Here is a 16,241-nt window from a genome sequence, read left to right as displayed (position 1 = left end):
ATTTGTTTCGTTATACCGATTATTGTCTATGTATTATCCTATGCGTTGATTGTACCACATTATGTTTTTTGTACAGTGTATATCATACGGACTTGCTGAAAAACAGCCTAACGGCTGAGTGCAAGTATTTTTACCCGTGTTTAAATAAATAAAACAAAACAAACAAACAAAACAAAAACATATATGATTCTGTTTTGATCTTTTGTCTATAACTATAACGAATCTGTCCCCATTCTGAATGAGTTCCCACCTAGCAAAGTTGCAGTGGCAAGTCATTTTAGTTTTAGTTTGTTTGTTTTTTTGTTGTTGTTATTAGCTGTTAGTTATTGTGGGATCAAGGGGAGGGGCAAATTTGAAACGCATGGTCTTCTACTCACCCAGGTCATTTACATGATTTTATTTTATTTTATTTTATTTTATTTTATTTTATTGGTTCCTGCATTATCATTGCTCATGCAGATACATAAACATATATCATATACATTGATGGTACCATATGAATGGATATACATGAACATTAGTTGCTAACAAAATGAGTTTAATTTTTTTCATTACCTTTAGAATATACAGCAATACAGTTGCTTCATTGCCTGTACAATGTACAATAGAACAGTGATGCAATGAATAACGCAGAAGGGCTACAGCTTAAGCATTGCTTGATTTGCATGCAGCCCTCGTACATAATACATAATTAATAGGAAAATAGGGGAGGGATGACTTGCATAGAGATAGGATAGGAGAAAGGAGAGAGGAGAGGTCTGTCTGCTTTCGCTAATACACAAAGTTAGATCACCTGGATCACTGAAGAGTAAAGCATGGCAAAGTATTTTCTCACCGAGGTACAGGTGAGCAGTTACAGGTCATGGTCGGTTACATAACATTACGCAATAAATTCAGAACAACGATAATTCCACGAGGGAATTTCATATACAATACAATTGCAATGACATTATTAAGATCACTGATATCCAGAGAGTATTGTCTTTACAGCTTTCTTGAAAAAATACATAGACTTTAAAGTTCGAATTTCTGAAGGAAGAGAGTTCCAAATATCAGGCCCAGTGTGCCTGATAGATTTCAGAGCCATCACCGTTTTAGGATTTTGTAGATGAAATTCATCAGATTGCCTTGTGGGATAAGAATGTATATCCTTGTTTAAATGAAATAATGAGAAAAAGAAGATGGCAAAGAATGGAACACAAAGTGCAGGGTATTATATCAGGAGTAGCAGTGGCATATATATTTGTACACTGCAAAAAGTCCGGTGTTAAATATGAAACACCGAGCTGGTGTTAAATTTCCGGTGCTCATTCATGGTGTTAGATTAACACCTCCGGGTGTCATTTCAACATTCAAAATTGTCTTTTGAATAGTTTCTTAGTTACTGCACTTCTTGTTGATTTTGAACTTCAACAAGACGATTGAAGAATTTTCCGATAAAGTACTTGATTTTTGAAAAAAATGTGTAAACACATTTACGCCACAGTAACACCAGTTGGTGTGGTCCCCTGTTGAAGCTGGATGGGTGTTATACCATTGAAATTAACACCACCAATATCAAATCAACACCATGCGGTGTCATTATTGTATTAACTCTAGCGCAGTGTCAAAAATATCACCAGCCACAGTGTCAAATTAACACCACGAAGTGCCAGGTGAACACTTTTTAACACCGTCACAATACATTTTCAACACCTGTGGGTGTGGTCCTCTATTGAAGTTTGATCGGTGTTAGATTGAACACCCATGGTGTAAAATCTAACACCGATGTTTTTACAGTGTATGTTAAATACGTTGAAAGTTTTTCAAAAGAAGTTGAAAAAAAAGTAGTCTAAGCTGCTTCCCTCTATCCCTGTCTCATGCTAAGTTAGAACTCGGCTCCTTTGAAAGCAAATACGATATTTTCTGTTTCACATTTGAGCCAGTACAGCTCGCGTGAGCAAAAGTGTTTCACACTTAAGGTTTTTTTATTTTCCCTATTACACTTTCGTCTACGAGACGTCTTCTAGTTCTGCATATCGCAGAGACTTTTCTTTTTCACAATGCTGTTATGCTGGGGAAAAATCATACTTTACCTATATATCATCTGAGATTTAGATAAAATGATAGGCTCAAATTTCATCAATGAAGGCATTTAGGTTTCCTCTTTAGGTTTCCCGTACACTCTTTAGGTTTCCCGTATCTCCTCCGAGGACTCGCATGTCGAGTTGTTCTCTTTTCGCCATTATTCAAATCATATTACTACACTATTGTCAACATTGTTAAATCATCTGTTCTTACATCTGCAGAATGTGGTTGTCTGTATATCACTATTAATGTATTGAGAAGATTCTGTTAGTGCCCCAGGTATTTTTGCCTTCCATTTTTGTTTCTCTTTATTTTCGGTCCTACGTTGCATCCGTGCTCCTCATCTTTACACTCTGTTCAGAATTTGGGACCTACGCTTAACAAGCTCGCTTTTAAGTAGGTTCCGTCATATTTCTTTAGCGTTCAAACGTACGATGATTGACCACTATATGTTTTATATTTTTACATTAATTTACTGTACATCCAAGCCGGATATTATGATTCACTATGTTTTTATTATATTTGATGTACATTCCTTCATTGAGAAGTATGAAAATAAATTGAATTGAATTGAATTGAATTGAATTGAATTGAATTGAATTGAATTGAATTGAATTTAAGAGTAACTTAAAGGCATTGCAGACGCAGTATTGATGAAAGCTATCCAAACCCCCGAGCAAGTGTAATTCAATATCCAAACAATCACGTCTCGTAAGACGCTTATAAAGTAAATTACGTGCCCACTGTCAACTTTTTGCCCTGTTTGTGTGCGCGTGAGTGTGTTTACTTTTTGATGTGAACTATACTCGTATTTTGTGGGTTGCTAGGCCTATGTAAATGCAAAAATGCGCCGTGGATTTTTATCTATTTTGTGGTTTTATTTTACAATAAATCCAGAGACATTGATGTTTCTTGCAAAATATTAGTTGTTACAAGAAATAAGATTATCCTCTTCGCAAGAAGGTGACATGTCCGCTAGCTCTGTGTACCGAGTTCCTGGATTTATTCCTGTTAATTGCCTTTTTTTTTTCTAGAACAGTTCTGTTGACCTGCATGTCTATTTATGTATTGCAATCCTGACCATTTAATTGCTGATTAAATCAAAGATTAAATCCGTTATGAATTTTATTTGCCTCTTTATTAATATGTTTCCCCAGGTATGTTTCATGAATCGAATGAGACGATCATGAAAGGATGGAACAGTTTGTGAAACTTTTCTTTCAATTTATTGTGTTACTTCCACTGTTGAATCAGGTTGAATTGTTAAAGGGCCTACTACACTTGTATATACTTTTTTTTCACTCTGTCAATTTCTAGAAGAAATCAGTGGTAACTTCAATATGGGGTAACATCGGAATATCATTCATTTTGTAAGTCATCCGTCACACCACGCCCATGCCAATGTGGTCAACGCCCACAAGCTACCTACTGTCTGTCCTTAGTAATTCAAGCAAATGTGTCAGACAAGATAATAGTGAGCCCTCTTCACTTGGTGACGAGACTTTCGAGGAATTCTGACCTCGAAGACTGACCCTTATTTGCATATGTATACAACATACACAGCCTTCCAGTGTGTGCAAGATATGCTGCGCGTACATACTAGTAGCTTAGGATACAGGTGCACACACTGCGAACGAAGCAAATTCGTGCGTGATCGGTAGTACAGTGTTCAGCAGGCAGGGTGATTCCGATTTGCGATTGAACGCACCCACACGGCACGGACGGCCTGCTGCGCCTCATATCCTACATCGGCCCTATGTTATGGTAGGGTACATGGTACAGGTACTAGGTACAATACATGCATGGTGTACGGAAGCAGAAGTTTGTTGGAACAGTATGGCATGAGTCATAATGTGGAACCAATCTACTGAATGTGAATTTTCTTCTTTCTGCGGAGAATAAGCCGTTAGTCAGATGTCACACCGTGACACATACTTGCATGAGGGATAGAGAGAGTACATGCAAGCTCGTGGTCCTCAGAAATTCTAGTTGGATATTACCCACGGAAGTATCGTAAAAGTCCGGTGAATGAGAAAGTCGCGTTGAACGGTCGGTCCATATCGAGCGTGCTGCTTCAAATTCACTCCATAACCTTTCGGCTCGCTGGCGGCGGCGCTCTGTGGACCCAGTGCACTGCAGGGCGGTGGGGGATACCATTTCGTACAAAAACATGGCATCGATGCGGAGTTTAGACGACATTGATCTCTCGAGTTTGAGGGTGAGAATTAGCTTTCCTTTTGAATTTGCTTTAAATATACATGCTGCAATACGAGAACGTACAAGAAATAATACACCTACCACATTCGATGGATGATTTTGCTCCTTTACTAGTAAACTCCTTAGTCGTGTAAATTTACTGTGACACACATACACAGTCACAGACGGATCCCCTCACAGACACAGTCCACTGCCGCACACAGCAGCACATACAGACCTGGCTGGAATTTGGCTAGGTGTTATCCAACATACAAAAATAACCCCACTGCCACACCTCTTCATGAGTAAAACTATCACTTGGCAGGTGTATTTTGTTGCAGTGGCTGAGTGAGTTCCAGAGATAGGTAGTCTAACCACCTTCAACAGACAACAACATTTACAAAAGTTGTTAATGTTATACCGTAGTTATGTATGGATAAACTCGGCTTACACTGACAGCGGGTAAACGAGCTTGGCCACTTGTAATACTAATAGTATACGCGCGCTGGGGGCCGAGTTTACCCGCTAGGCCAAGTTACTGTAAAAGTGGAAATTTTCGCGGTGTTCAAATTTTCGCGCATTTCGCGCAACCAGAAACTAGCGCAAAATTTAAAGCACGCAAATATTTTTGCTTGCCATACAATGTGCCTGTGCGTGATGTCTTGATTCCGCGGAATTAAAAACACGCGAAACTCTTCCAACCCGGCCAAGCGCGAAAAATTAGTCACGCGAAAATATCCACTTTTACAGTAACCCATAACTACAGTATGTTGTACTAGTACTAGTAGTAGACATGGTTTTCAAAGATCCTGCTACAATGTTATGTTTTGAATTTAATTTGTGAATAAAATGTGATGATGCTGTGAATGAATTTTTTGTGTGGTGCAGCTCCTGTATTTAACACCATGTATTTTTTTTTATCACATTTTATCATTAAGTCTATAGATTTCTACAGATAGTGTAACTTCAATTGTATACTTGTATATTTCTTTTCTGCTGGTGTAAATTTATTCATTTTCTTGATAGACTAAACGTACATGTAGCCATTTAAATTGATAAAGATTAAAAGAAAGAAGAAGAAAGCTCAAGAATTGTCACAGAGCTGGCCAATGACATGCTGTACTGTCTTTCTTTGGCTTTTGGATTTCCATCCCAATGAACATGATGAAGAAACTGTTTTGGTCTACATCATTTGGTGATATAAACTTCAGTATGTTACCTGTAGTCATCACCTTCTTTCCCACCAATATGATAAGACGCTGATGTCGCTCAGTTGATACATGTAGCATTTGCGCACCTTGCAATCAAATGGCATTTGAGTTCATGTCCCAGTGAGTCTTGCTTGTGGAGCAATACTGCATACTAATGTGTTACCATGCCTCCCTCTCTAGCAAGTGGTAAAACACTGTCCCTCAGATAAATAGTATGTATGTAAAATTGGAGGCCAATTGAATGAGAGAGTCATGCATGATGTAGAAGAGCCCGCTTTATTCCTTGCATGCATGTAGAGAAAGGTGCAAACCCAGTACAGTAGTTGTCCATACCCCAAATACACAAGTAGGGCCTATAGGAAAGTGAATGAGAGATGCCAACCACTCTTGATGCAATAGTCAGCAAATGGTATCAACCAGGCACATTGTGCCATGTCAAGAAGAAGACTACTATGATGTAAATAAATTTAGATACTGTATTCATGAATCTCAGTGAAAGATGGGTCCAGACTTTGGGGTTCATACAAAATACTGTACATATTGTACAAGCAGGGAGCTTCTCTCTCACACCTCCCTGGTACAAGTAAGTGTATGCCTGTACAATTGTATCATCCTCTGATATCAAAGTGCAAACACTGTTTGTCTTTTATTCCATTATTTTTTACCCCAGTGAAATTGAGTGAATGTACACTGTTTGTATAATTTCTACTCTATTGTCATTTACAAAGTTGATTGTGGCAGGCTTGGAAAAAGATCATAACAAAAGGAAGTGAAAACCAAATCTTTAACAGAGCATTCTTGTACAATTCAAGAGCACACGAGCCCAAAATCTTGGTTTCAGGTACATTGTATTTTACATTAGTAGAAACATGTACCGTAAACAGGGGTGGCTTTGGACAAATTTGAACTATTTTTATTAATATCTTCATTAAGAACAAAGGAATTCTGGGGTTAATGTGGGGGTTAACAAGTACTAATAAAGAGGATATCATGCCATATAGAGACTTCTTCAGTTTATCCTATTTTATGTTAATTTTTTTTGGTCAAAGTTTGTCCAAAGTGCCCCCGGGGTTCGGGGCAACTTTGGACAACTATAGACACCTTGTCAATATACCCTGCAGGACTGTTGAGTGTCCAAGGATAAACTCCCTATGGGGGTAGTTTTGACTACTAACAAGTTTTTGAGAAAGTTTTAACAACTCTAATATGTTGAAATGTTTCATAACAGCCAGCAAATATGATTTACAAAATACACATTAATGAATTATACATTGTGTATCGTTGTATGGTGGTTACTTAGAAGCAAAATTCTGCAGTAATGAACATGTGAAGAATTTCAGTTTAAAGAGGCATTCACAGATATTTGCTTGCACAATTTTTTCAAGATACTAATACTAGAATTACTGGTACCCCTACATTTGAAAATCTGAATTTTCCAAAACCCGAATATTTATTATAGTTTAGAACAAAAATGAAAAAGGATGCTACTTAAACAAGGCACTGCATGAATTTTCTTGCAATTACAATGTAGGATAGTAAGCAACTTTGATCACATGGATAAGTGAGGTATTGTACAATGTACATGTACCATTATTGAGTTGTCAAATTCTACAGATGTTAATAAGGTAAACTACTATTTAAATGGGTCATGGATCATTTTCATGTCATTTTAAAGAATAATTTGGGGTTTTACCCCAAGAAATACATGTACACATGAGGTTGGCCAGATTCAAGTACCGGGGTATGTAGTTCTACAAGAAAATTTCGTAATTTTCTTTGAATGTTGTTCATTGTACCTTTAGGTCAGTTTGAAATGTTTGCAAAATAACACATTTTCATTCTTTTTTTTAAATGCCTTTGGAAAGAAAGAACAAAATTTTGTCTAGAAACACAAGGTTTTTATTGGCCCTAGTTATCACAAATCTAAAACCCATGTCTACTGGAAATACAAGGTTTTCCTCGCCCTAGGAATCACAAAAGTAAAACCAAATACAAGAAATATTTGCTCAAATTCTTGGACCTAGGTTCACAAAATGAAAACCAATGTCTACTGGAAATCTTGTGTGCCTGTGTGCCAATTGTTCAGTCTGTTACACAAAGTCCCTCTTTTAACGTTAAATTCTGCGCATGCTTTCCTGATCGACATTTCATTTTTGCAAGCTTTCACAGCATTTTTCATGCTTTCTTCTGAAGAGTTTCTATAGTCTCTTGACCTAGATCGTCTTTTACATGATCTCCCCATAATAAGTAACTATTTCATCTGTAAAAGAAAGAAAAAACATTGCATAGCCGTCGAACATTTGGATACTTTTGTGGTGTCCAAAGTCACCCCGTAAGTGACCCCAAGTCCAGGGGTGAAATTGGACATGACCTATTTTGAAATTTGTAAGGGTGGTCAGGTATCCTGAGTATACAAGTGGGTTCATGACCACTTCATGTTCACTATCCAACAAATAGGCTTGAGCTTCTATAGTTCTGTATTCCTAGAGTACCAAAAGTTCGACGGCCACAAAATTCAAGCATTCCATGGACCCTGCAAAGAAAAGTCCAAAAAACATATAAGGTAATGCAATATACAAGAGAAGTGCAGTCATTCAAATATTCACATATCCCCCTTTCATAACCTACAAAAATATTTTCAGAAAAACCAACAGCAAAACAAATGTAAGTGAAACAATCTTTTTTTTCTAAACTGTCCAAAGTCACCCGCCTGTCCAATGTCCCCCCAGTTTACGGTACTGTACATGTATGTATATTATACTGTACCAATGTTGATGCCAGATATCGGTTATGAGGCAGTATTAAAATACTTTGTTTTTCCGTTGTGCATTAAAGACAAGTTGCATTTCAAGAGAGTACAATTGTAGTCATCTTTCTGTAAGTGTTCTGTGAACCTAAATATACAATGTACTTGTACAGAATCATTGAAGATTATGACACATTCTTTTCTTGATGTGCAAAGACAAAGGAAAGTCACACTCAAAGAATAGGGTCTCAGTATTTCATATTTATACCAGGGCTGTATTCTTGGTCATACACTGTAGCATTTAAACATGTATGTGATGTTAAGATGATTGTGTCTTCATGTCAAAGTCGAGTTTGCAGACACTACAATGTAATACAGATTGTGTGTAAATTTTACTGCATGTTGTAACGCCAAGTTATTACAGCACTTGATGATTTTAAGGAGAAGAAGAAGAAGAAGAAGAAATGCCCTTCATTTCTGTAAAGCGCTGAAGATGCATAATCGTATACAGTGTATGCACATCTGTACAAGGTATACAGTACAGTACAGTATAAACCAATTGAATTTACATGTACATGTGTGGACAGTATACATTGTATTTCCCCTGCCTGTTGTGTGATCATCTATGCATAATATGGGGTATGAATGAAAATGCATGTCCTGATCACATCATGTTCTACTATTTACATACACATGTACATGTATGTAAGTACATGTAGAACATTTCTTACATTTTTCTACCCCTGGCTCAAATGAACTTTCAGACAATTACAGCCCCTACTTTAAACAGTCCCTACTTTAAACAGCAAGTCCCATCCATTCATCCTAATGTCCAACAGAGAGTTTTTTTTTTTTTTTGTTTGTTTTTTGTTTTTTTTTTCTCTCTCTCTCAAGGTAAGAGGGCAAATTGATCACACCCTGATATGGCATGTGATTTGATATGATTTGATTTGATATTTAATTGCTATTGAAGATTGATTCCTAGGGTCATTTTAACCATGTGACTCTGCTTTTTATGTACATGTGCACTGTACAAGTATGTACATTGTACATGTAATGTTCACAGAGCATTGGATGTACAATGTATGCAGCGGTTACATTTATGTACATTACACATATGGTACACATACATATGTATTGTTATAGATGTCATCGAAGTGCCGTACATTGTGTGTGTGTTTGTGTGTGTACAGCGTACGTGCGTGTGTGTAAATGTTTTGATATCACCAAATTATTAATCATTTTCTAAATTACAGACAGCTCATATCTTGAAAGAACACTACAAAATGTACGTTGTACAGTGATGGCATGCATACTCCAGATGTGCCGCATAACCTGTGACTCTATTGTCCTTGTATTGTAAAGTGACCCTTACCCGCACCCTGGGACACTTCCCCCTAACCCAGCCTACCCCTGTCACTGTCTGCTGTCAAGTAAAACAAAGCTCAGGGTACAGTGTGGTCGGTCTAGCATGGGGGGGGGGGGAGGGGGAGGGGGAGGGGGGTTGTGGAACGAGGAGCATTTAAGTCTGACAGCGCTTTCCCCATCACAGCTCCCCATTACAGGCCTGGCGAAGAGAGACGGGACAAAGACGTAGGGATGAGTCAAGTAGCCTGCCGGAATGCACCACAATTCTAAATGAAGCGCGTCATTAGATTATCATGCTGCTTGCACGGCCACGTTATGGGGCATGTCTGTCATACAACTGTACATGGTGAACGCGTAATGTGCCCTACTTTCACCGTTGAGCCAAATTAAGATTTTGTGGCAGAGAATTAGCTTTGAGTGTGCAGCAAAGATGCATTCCATTTGATTCCACCCTCTGTTCAATCACTGATTCGTCTGTAATGAGCAGATTTCAACTGAAGCATTTTTTAAACTAGAGACAGGCATGATTGCAATTCTGTAGCGTGTACCAGTATCGGTGCATGGTGTTACACATACACTTGTAACACTCACAGTTAGGATTCCTAGAATTACGTTGAATTGTACAAATGCGCAGATTGTAATCTGATGATAGGAATGATGGTTTAGTGGAGAATAAAAGTCAAATTGACCTTGTGTCTGGCTTCTGAAATGATTCTCTGAAATACACGTAGTCTTCTTTGAATACCTCAAGGATCTCCTACTGTACAATCCTACACTGTACAAACCGTGAATGGTTACAAATAGTGTTTTTATGGTTACTTTAGGATCACGAGTTTTGATGGCCAAGTCAATGCAAACGTACTGGTACATAATATTGTGTGTACATAACAGTTGCATAGCTCTCTTGTGAAACCTGTGTATTGAAGGTGTTTTCCAAATGAGGCTACTGAAGAAAGGCCCGGCTAGCCTGTTTCTGAGTAGAAATTAATGTCCTTGTAATGATTTGTTATAATGTAGATGTTTGTGTATTTTCTGTCGCAGCATCTTGTGCAATCACATGTTGCAGAAGTTGCCACTTCTTTTATTCTAACCTTACAGTATATCTGTGGTATGATTTTGTTTACAATGTACATTGCACAATTGTACCTTGTGATATCTGCACACATTGTGGATGGATTATGAGGCACAATATTGTCAGGTTTTGTGTTCCAGTGAACTTCTGCTATACTGTAATCTGGATCCTTTACTGTACTGCATTACAGGTACAATGTACTGTATGCTATACAATATAATGTAATATGATACATTAAGAATTATTCGTTGATATACAAGTTGTAAGAAGAAACTCTGGAATGGGGTACATTACAGCTGTACATGTCCTACAATTATGTTGTGTTTTGCTTTGAGCTTTCTTACAGTACCAGGGTTCTCGCCAGGAATTTCTTCACGCTTGTCGGCATTTATGCGCGCTGTTCTGGGGGTGGGTACGCGGAAGCCTTCGCTAATGCTCAATACAACACAGATAAATCGCCGCTAAAATGCCACTAAATGCGACATTTTCACGGAGATGTAATGAACGTTGTGAGGGGCATATTCTCACAGAAACAATGCAGAAACTCCATACCTTTTGTTAGCGGCAGTTCCTAAATAATAAATGAAAGAGAAGTAGGTGCCGATGGTGGAGGTTCCGATTTCTTTTAGGCCTTTCCTGTTTCACTGTTGCAATAATTAGCCGCCTCTGCATGCATCGCAACAACGCGCGCCGTGTTGCTTTCTCGCCGTCTGCTCGACCACGTGGTAGGCCTATTGCATGCAGATGCGCGAGAAGCGATCGAGAACTTTCGGGACATCGTTGCACTTTCCTTTCTGGGTATACTGCGGTAGTTTGGCCGTGACATCAAAGAGATATCATACAAAAATGTAATGATGGTCATTATTCCGAAGGTTTGTTTAATCATAAAATGAAACGATTCATTACTGAGTACTTCGAAGGTTTGTAATCGGAAACAACAACAACACCAAAGGTCGGTACTACAGATGAATGTTCAAAATAAAACTGATTTCGTTCGAAGATTAACAAGCATTTTTTCTTTATTATTTTCCGATCAACGAACCTTCAGAAAGGAATCTATCATCTATCATCGTTATTGCTTCAGAAAAACAAACCTTCTGAATAAGAAAACACCCTTTTGGGGCCGTTGTTGTATTCCGAAATTATACTGGCAGAACATTCGAAATAACAAAACTGATTTCGTTTTGATATAAACGAATATTTTCTCCTTTATAATTTTTCTATTAACGATCATTCAGAATTAAGAATGTAGAGTATTATTTTGCCATTATTCTTTCGGAGTAACGAACCCTGAGGGTAAGAAAACTGTAACCGTTTTCATTTCTTCTTTATCGTTTTCCGATTAACGATCGTTCAGAATTAAGAATCTAAAGTATATTATATCGTTATTCTTTCGCAGTAACGAACCTTCAGAGTAAAAGAAAACTGTAACCGTTTGGGGCCGTCGTTTTATTCTGAAATTTCGAAATAACAAAACTGATTTCGTTGTGAAATGAACGGACATTTTTTTAAAATCATTTTTGGATTAACGAACCTTCAGAATAAGGAATAGAGCATTATTTTTTCATTAATCTGTCGGAGTAACGAACCCTCAGAGTAAGAAAAGTGCAACTGTTTTTGGGGCAGTTTTATTCCAAATTTCACTGGCAAAACGTTCGAAATGACGCACTGATTTCGTTTTGAAATTTACGGACATTTTTCTTTATTCAATTTTCGGTTAACGAACCGTCAGAATAAAGAATCTATTGTTATTACATCATTACTACTTCTGTCGGAATAACAGACCCTTATAGAGTACGAAAACACGCTGTTTTGTGCCGTCGTTTTATTCCGAAATTTCACTGACAGAAACGTTCGAAATAACAAAACTGATTTCGTTGTGAAATGAACGGACGTTTTTTCTTAATAATCATTTTTTTTGGATTAACGAACCTTCAGAATAGGGAATCTAGCATTATTTTATCATTAATCTGTCAGAGTAACGAACCCTCAGAGTAAGAAAACTGCAACTATTTTGGGGCAGTCGTTTTATTCCAAAATTTCACTGGCAAAACGTTTGAAATGACGCACTGATTTCGTTTTGAAATTTACGGACATTTTTCTTTATTCAAGTTTCGGTTAACGAACCTTCAGAATAAAGAATCTACAATTTATTATTTCATCATTACTACTTCTGTCGGAATAAGAGACCCTTAGAGTACGAAAACACGCTGTTTTGTACCGTCGTTTTATTCCGAAATTTCACTGGCAGAACGTTCGAAATAACAAAACTGATTTCGTCGTGAAATGAACGGACATTTTTTCTTAATCATTTTTGGATTAACGAACCTTCAGAATAAAGAATCTAGCATCATTTTATCATTAATCTGTCGGAGTAACGAAAAAAAAATGAATCTTGGTGTCGATAACTGATGCTGGTGTAGAGAAAAACAAAGACAGCTCGCTCAAAAGATGCTTTCTTCTTTCAGTTTATTTTCTCCCCAGTCATTCCTATCGTTCTCCTCCCATGAACCCCTGCCATGCAGGGACGATGAACAAAACAAAATGTTACCGATGCTGCAATGAAAAAAAAGAAAGAAAGAAACACGTCCTCAAAGCAAATTATCTATATACACTTTTCAAGTTGAACAAATTGATGTTCGTAATGAAGAATAAAAAAAAAAAGCACGACCTCAAGCAGTGGGGAAACTTGATATCATGGCTTGTGGAAATTTCCACGATATTTCCACGAAAGCCAGGTGTCAGATAAAGAATGTCGCGCGTACTGCCACCTTGCTTCAGTGGTCGTAAACAGCGTGTACATAGCATGTAAACCAACTGGGAACATTGATGAATGATCATCATTTATTTTCTGCCCATGAAGGCCCCCTAACCCACCTTTTAACAAACCAAGCCAGAAGCACGTGGAGCATTACGTATACGTTGAACTTGAAAGACCATCATGACAGAATTACTATAAATTTCGGCCCGGAGAAGGAAAATGGAATATTCACGAATGACGTTTACAAATCCATAGAAATTGAAAAGGCTAAAATGGAACGCATGGCTTTTTAGATTTAAAAAAAAATAACCCACTGAAACTACCAAAACCTAAATAACAATTTGCATTTGCTTACTCCATCGCACGTTCTTTTTTCTTTTCTTTTTTTAACGAAAAATGGAGTTAATTTTCTCTCTGCGGCAATGCTTTGAACGCATCTAATTTTGCGTCATTGCCGATGGCCAGCTTCCTAAAGAATTGATACGAATCCTTTCAAATATACGAAACAAAGTCTAAAGATCCTGGATCCTGGCGGTGAATTTCGGTGGTATTATAAATCCTGCTCACTATCAAAATTTAATCATCTGTTCCTTGCACCATTTTACCAACCAACTGTTCCTGAAAATTTCATCCTAATCTGTTCCCAAATTTTGACTTATTTTGCGAATAGAGAGACAGACAGGCAGACAAACTAACAAACAAACCAAAGCAGCCAAAAAAGTATAAGTATTGTGTAAACTGCTGCTGCTTTCAACATCTAGCTTCTTTTCTAGCCAGATAATAAAGACTGAAAAAGGCGAGAAATTGGTCCGAACTTAGCTCGTCAAGCAAGTTACCCTTGTCGGCAAGTTCACGCGTGGTGTTACCCTTGTCGGCAAGTTTTACCCTTGTCGGCAATTGCTTCTTCAAACCGCACGCTTGTCGGGGCCGACAAGGGTGATATACGCTGGCGAGATCCCTGAGTACTTGTTGAGGCTGTATTTGATTGCATGATAAAGTACATACTGTACCAGTGTAGAAAGCAAATTAATCTGGAAGTCTGTACAGTTTACTTGAGTTTACCAGAGGTTTCCTAGCAACTTTGGGCCCCCATCCATAATGAAAATGAAAACGAAACTAAAAGAAACATGGCTCAGAAAGCATGTTGCATGCCATTAAATACTTGTAGTTGTTAAAGTCCTTACGTACAATTTATCTATTGTAAAGCCCGACGTGCCTTTTGAACGAGAGGGAAATACAGCATGTAAGTGTACATGTACGTACAGTATATGTACAATGCATGATACAAAATTTATGTAAATCTATCCTCATAGTACAAGTGTATTCTATCTCTCACATCTTAGGCCAGCAGCTGCAGGACTTTGCATTTTGTTTAACTTGAATAGGGATATGTTACAGTGCTTCTTGCTTTATAATTGTAAGTTATGATCACCTACGTGTACTGTGATAAAGGCTTACACTGTACATGTTGTACAAGTACAAAGTACATTGATGTGTACACATACAGAACAAGTCCTTAAAGGGTGTGTACAGTTCTGGTTGAGGTGAGGATTTAGCTTTTAACGTTTTGCAAGATATTCAGAAACCACTCTCTGAGATGTCAAAGAACATGCAATTCTAAGGGGTGTCAAAAGCTTATTTGATGAAAATTGGTTTTGAAATGGCTGAGATATCCAAAAACAAGGTGAAACAAAGAGATCCTAATAAAAGGTATGGCCTGTAGTCTTTTATTATTATCACTTATTTGGATATCTTAGCCATTTGAAAACCAATTTTCATCAAATAAACATTGAATCCTTCTTAAAATTACATGCTCTTTCATATGTGACCCGCTACAACAAAAGGATCCTAAAGTCGCTGACGGGTGAGCCGAGAAAATCGAGTTTGAAGTCAGCTCGCCAAAGTCTGTCAAAACGTTCGGATTTCTGTTTTTAACATAATTTTGTAGTCTAATGTATCTTCTATCATCTGCCGAAATTTCGAAGCTAAATGATCAAAGGAAAGGCCTGAAAATGGCATTTTTCCGGGCCATGCTTGGCTCACCCGTCAGCAACTTTAGGATCCTTTTGTTGTAGCGGGTCACATATTTCATAAAAGGTTTCTCATTATCTCACTTACGCCGTGTAGGAATGTTCAAAACATGAATCCCCACCTCAACCAGTACTGTACAGTCCATGTACTGTATGTCTTTATGATGTTGATCACTATTGATTTCATGACCTGGTATATTAAAAATCATTGAGTTGACAGTGTTATCTGTTTACCATAAAACTGTATTAAGACGTCAGTGACTGTTCAGATGTACTAATTTACATTGTATATGTAGATTATTGCAATCGGTAACCCGGATATTGGCCTTCTTCCCTATCACAGTGTGTGAGGTAATTTTCAAATTGCTGGTACTTGTACCAGTATACAAGTTGTGTACACTGTATGTACATTGTACGTACCCTCTAGTGCTAGAAAAACAAAAACAAAAAGAAAAGTTTTTCTCATCCTTTGCTGTCTTAATAACATTTCAAAAGGTTTCATATGTATAAATGATAACTGCAGTGTTACTCGTGGGTGACATTTTGATTGTACGTTTTGCGACAGTGAGAATAAAAAGATTGTTGGTAAATATTTCGTTTATTTCATCTTCTATGAAAGCTCAATTCGTGTTCCTGCAGCCCTTTACAGTACAAATTGTATGTGACATTTACTTGTAAGGATGCTACAATGTATGCTGCACATGATGCATGATGGTAATAAACAAATAAAAACAACATAAGCTACAGGTATGATTTCCAGATTGTTTTGGGATGATTCTTACATGTATTA

General features: G+C 37.5%; 1 long non-coding RNA gene across 1 annotated transcript in view; it reads left to right on the top strand.

The window, feature by feature from the left end:
• The first annotated feature begins 3,878 nt into the window (after positions 1-3,878).
• The window catches only part of LOC139734424 (uncharacterized), a 35,067-nt gene continuing 22,704 nt past the window's right edge, over positions 3,879-16,241 (top strand). The window contains exon 1 of the long non-coding RNA XR_011711158.1: positions 3,879-4,285. This is a non-coding gene — a long non-coding RNA (uncharacterized lncRNA). The remainder of the gene's footprint in view (positions 4,286-16,241) is intronic.

The sequence above is a fragment of the Diadema antillarum genome, unplaced genomic scaffold, assembly GCF_040938485.1.
Source record: "Diadema antillarum isolate AM-2024a unplaced genomic scaffold, OU_Dant_1.0 seq00000526_RagTag, whole genome shotgun sequence".
NCBI classification, from domain to species: domain Eukaryota; kingdom Metazoa; phylum Echinodermata; class Echinoidea; order Diadematoida; family Diadematidae; genus Diadema; species Diadema antillarum.
This window is presented reverse-complemented; position numbering and strand designations above follow the sequence as displayed.